The sequence below is a fragment of the Anoplopoma fimbria genome, unplaced genomic scaffold (genome assembly GCF_027596085.1).
Source record: "Anoplopoma fimbria isolate UVic2021 breed Golden Eagle Sablefish unplaced genomic scaffold, Afim_UVic_2022 Un_contig_8875_pilon_pilon, whole genome shotgun sequence".
Taxonomy (NCBI): domain Eukaryota; kingdom Metazoa; phylum Chordata; class Actinopteri; order Perciformes; family Anoplopomatidae; genus Anoplopoma; species Anoplopoma fimbria.
In genome coordinates, this window is record NW_026553612.1 from 7,501 (window position 1) to 12,924 (window position 5,424).

Here is a 5,424-nt window from a genome sequence, read left to right on the forward strand (position 1 = left end):
TATTCTCTCTCGTCCACGATGTTTCTTTCTGTTCATTTAAAACATGTAACAGAGCATCTTCCTCATAATCCACCTCCATCTTTCTCTTATAAATGAAAGAGAATCATTAAAGTTTCCTTCTGTTAATTAACTAGACAACAGAGTTGAGTGTGTTTTGTCCACTCAGACTCTACATGTAACTCAGAAATGTCACAGTCACACCTGTTCACTCTTCCTGCACTCTGTCTATTTCCCTCAGTTCACTCCAGCTCACAGCCCAGCCCCGTTTTCTCTCTCACCACACTTTCCCTCACTCACCTAATCAGCCTTATGCTGTGCACCTGTCCACCACACCCACCTCATCAGCACAATCACTCTCACCTGAGCACTCTGCCACATTCACACTATAAATGCCACACTCACTCATTCACCTGTTGCCAGATCGTTCTCCGCATTCATGCCAGACCTTCCAGCGTTATCCCCCGGACTGATTTCCTGTTGCCGGTTAGTTCGCCACTGGCTCAGTTCGTGTCTATGGAGGAGGCTATCCAGAGACATGAGACCCAGCTCGCCGCCACCACCGCCGGGGTTCACCAGACCCTAGTGAACCAGGGACAGGCTGTGACTGCCTTGACGCACCAGGTTCAACAATTTACGGCGGCCATCACCCAGGGTTCACCCGGAGCTGTTACCAGCGCGTTCACCGCTGGTCTCGGAGGTCCAAGTCGGCGAGCCGGAACGTTACGCTGGGGATCCTGAGGGCTGAAACGCCTATTTTGAACTGCTCTATTTTCTTCGCATTACAGCCATACACCTTCGCCACCGAGGAAGCACGAGTGGCATATTCCATCAACCACCTGGCGGGGAGAGCCCGCCTGTGGGGGTCGGCGGAGTGGGACCGCCGAACTCCCGCCTGCGCTTCCTTCCAAACCTTCTCCGAGGAATTACACAAGGTTTTCAGAGTGGTTTCGTTGGGACCGGACGCCGCCAGTGGATTGTTGGGGCTCCAACAAGGTAATCAAACCATCACGGATTATGCCATAGACTTCCGAACCAAGGCGCAGCTTAGCTCGTGGAATATGCCCGCTCAGTGCAACACTTACATGCTCGGCTTGGTGGACTATATCAAGGATGAACTTATCTCCTTCGAGCTGCCCACCTCTTTGGACGGTCTGATCGAGGTGACCTCTCGACTGGACCGCCGCATCCAGGCCCGGCGGCTGGTGAGACGCCAGGGTCGTTCCAGCCACGGCTCATTCCCAGACGTCATGCACGCCACAACCCCGCACCATCCGTCGACCATTCCGCCTCATCGGGAGACAGAGCCCATGCAAGTGGGACAAACCAGACTCTCGACCGAGGAGCGTGACCGGCGCCGCAGGCACAACCTGTGCATGTACTGTGGTCAGGCCCGCCATTTTGTTCCGAACTGTCCGGTAAAAGCCCAGGCTCGCCAGTAGTTAAGGAGGTGCTGGTGAGCCGAGCCGTTTCCTGACCCTCCTTCTGCCAGAGGCCCCTTTTCCACGCCAAATTACTCCTACATGGGGGTTCCCAGACTATCTCCACCTTCCTGGACTCCGGAGCAGATGCATCCATCATGGACGAGGGACTCGCTCTACAGCTGGGGATCGACCAGATACCGCTCCCTCGCTCGGTTCCTGCCAGCGCCCTCGACGGTCATCTCCTGGGGACCGTCACGCATCAAACCGTTCCAGTCCACATGCTTCTGTCCGGCAACCATCATGAAACCATCAGTTTTCACATATTGCAATCCCCCCGTATTCCCCTCATTCTGGGGTATCTGTGGTTACGATGACACAACCCCCATATTGACTGGGCTACGGGGGCTTTCCGGGGCTGGAGTCCCTCCTGTCATCTCGTCTGCCTGAAGCAAGCCGCCGCACCACAAGGTCCTGCCCTCATCAACTCCACACCTGAGCTCACGGGAGTCCCGGCCGAATACCTGGACTTCAAGGAGGTATTCAATAAATCCAAAGCCATGGCACTGCCTCCCCACCGTACATATGACTGCACTATCGACCTTCATCCTGGTACGTTCCCCCCTACGCCGGCAATCGACACCGCACCCCAGTCCCCGTCTACCAAGTGGGGCAGAAGGTGTGGTTGTCGACCCAGGACCTACCCTTGCGGGTAGAGTCCAAGAAGCTGGGTCCCAAGTTCATTGGTCCCTTCGAGATCCAGAGGATCATCAACCCGGCGGCAGTGAGGCTCAAGCTCCCCAGATGCATGCGCATCCACCCCACATTCCACATCTCCAGGGTGAAACCGGTTCGGGAGAGCGCCTTGGTGCCTGCTGTTCCCCTTCCTCCACCTCCTCGCCTCATCGAAGGAGGTCCTGTCTCCACCTGCTTCGCTCTCGCCACTGGGGTCGGGGCATCCAATACCTGGTGGACTGGGAGGGATACGGTCCTGAGGAGAGGTTGTGGGTTCCAGCTCGGCACATCTGTGACCCTCATCTCATCGCTGCCTTCCATCAACTGCACCTGGACCAGCCCTCTAGTAGAAAGACCCCGGCCAGACACATCCAGGAGGCCCCCGAGACAGACAGTGAGGCCTCGTCGTCCGGGGCCGAGGAACCCTTCCTCCAGACCCCCTCCACCCACCCGATTGAAGATCCGGACTTCCTCCAGATTTCATACCCCTCCACCCACTGTAATATCCGATTGAAGATCCGGACTCTGCTGTTGCCGCTGGAGATAATATGACAAGTACTGTTTATCAGATTAATGCTTTTTATCAGTTGCTCTTTTTTTTTGGTACATTGTCACATCAGCAGAGAGTCAATGCTTTTTTTTTCTTTTTTCTTTTTTTTTTTTTCCTTTGCAGCTGGAGACATTACAGCTGCAACTAACCATAATATTAATGATTCATCTTAATATTCTCTATATTAATATATATATATATATATATATATATATATATATATATACTATATATTTTATATATCCACGATGTTTCTTTCTGTTAAAAAAGTATTGAGCATCTTCACCATAATTTTCTCTTTAAATATATTTCTAAAGGTGCTATTGACATGAAGTTTTCACCAGATTTCAGGTGTTAACAACAAACAAGTAATCCATACAAACAAAGAAAACCAAACAAATAAGTTAGAAATTAAGTTATGTGCATAATACAATGGAATGACAGAGGGAAAAAGTATTGAACTTCAGTCGCTTCACAGGAGAAACTGCAACAAAATCAGTATTTAAAGCAACACAGGAACTTGGTAGAAAAGATCTTTGTTGACAGTAATGACAGCTTTTGTACGCCTCCTGTATGGAGAAACTAGTGCAGCTAAAAACATTGCTCAGGTGTGATTTTGGCATTCTTCCACACAAACAGTCAGATCTTGAAGGTTCCGCGGGCTGTCAGGAACAGTTAACAGGTATTAGTATCTGTCATCAGTCAGCAGCTTCCTGTGAAATAAGACATCATCTGCCTCTCAGAACCGCAGTTATATTAGCTGTAAAACTAAAGACAACTTCCAGTAAAGGTCCTCCTCTTCCTGTAGGCAGATATACACTGAGGACAGCACATGAGAGCATCAGAGCAGAGACAGACAGAGAGACAGACGGCAGAGAGACGGTCTACCTGGACGTCATGGATCACCTGTTGATGCTGTTGCTGTTGCTGTGGAGCTCAGGTAGGACTCTGCTTTAGAGATGATGTGCTTTATTCTGTGTGTCTGTGTAGCAACAAGGCTGTAAAGCACAAAGTATATCATCCTGCAGGCTTAACAATGATAATAATAATGATAATAATAATAATAATAATAATAATAATAATGATAATAATAATAATAATAATGATAATAATGATCCTCTTCCTGTAGGCAGATATACACTGAGGACAGCACATGAGAGCATCAGAGCAGAGACAGACAGAGAGACAGACGGCAGAGACGGTCTACCTGATGATAATAATAATCATTATAATAATAATAATAATAATAATAATACTATTAATCTTCTTCTCGTGGTCACATTTTAAACACACACAAACAGAGACACACACACACACACACACACACACACACACACACAGCTTTAAACATGGCTCCACATTATATTTAATTAACTGTCCAACAACTGTCTTGGAGAGGAGACACAGTGGAGGGATTCATGAACTTGGTCATTTGATTGACAGAGAGTGTGTGTGTGTGTGTGTGTGTGTGTGTGTGTGTGTGTGTGTGTGTGTGTGTGTGTGTGTGTGTGTGTGTGTGTGTGTGTGTGTGTGTGTGTGTGTGTGTGGTAGAAGTCAGTCACTACAGATATGAATTAAAGCAGTGAGCAGCACGTTATCAACCCACAGTGCATTAAATTCCATAAAATCACAGGAAACCATCTTAAATGTCAGCAGCCATGTTGTGTAGTTCAGCCTCAGAAACACGAGTCTATGAGCCTGAACTACACACGTAGTGAGCTAAGTACTCAGTGAATGAGAGTCAACAGCAGCTCCCCCAAGACGAGAAGCCAAAGAGGTCAAAAGAGGCTGAAGAGCAGGATTCAAACAAAAGCTAGAGAGTCTTTTCTCTGTTGATAATATTATTTATGTGATTGGACTTTATTACAAATGTACCTCAAATGAACCCCAAACACACACACACACACACACACACACACACACACACTCACACGCAACACACACACGCAACACACACGCAACACACAGACACATACACACACACACACACACACACACACACGCGCAACACACACACACACAATAAAATAGTAAAACTGCTAAATCATTTATTTGCATTTCATCAAACAGTTCAGGCTTATTCTCATGTCTTTCAAGATGAAAGTAAAAAGATAAATAAAAGTAAAAAAATAAATTAAATAAAATAAATTAAATAAAATAAATAAAATAAATAAAATAAATAAAATAAATAAAATAAATAAAATAAATAAAATAAATAAATAAATAAAATAAATAAAATAAAATAAAAAAATAGATAGGGTGAGGAGCTCAGACATCCGGAGGGAGCTCGGAGTAGAGCCGCTGCTCCTTCGCGTCGAAAGGGGCCAGCTGAGGTGGCTCGGGCATCTGATCAGGATGCCTCCTGGACGCCTCCCTTTAGAGGTTTTCCAGACACGTCCAACTGGTAAGAGGCCCGGGGTAGACCCAGAACACGCTGGAGAGATTATATATCTCGTCTGGCCTGGGAACGCCTCGGGGTTCCCCAGGAGGAGCTGGAAAGTGTTGCTGGGGAGAAGGACGTCTGGAGGACCCTCCTTAGCTTGCTGCCCCCGCGACCCGGCCCCGGATAAGCGGAAGGAGATGGATGGATGGATGGAATTTTTTTTTTTTAAATTTAAAATTTTAACAATTTTAAAAATTAAAAAAATTAAAAAAATAATAATAATAAAATAAATAAAATAATGCTACTGATAAATAAATACATATGTGTAATTTATTTTT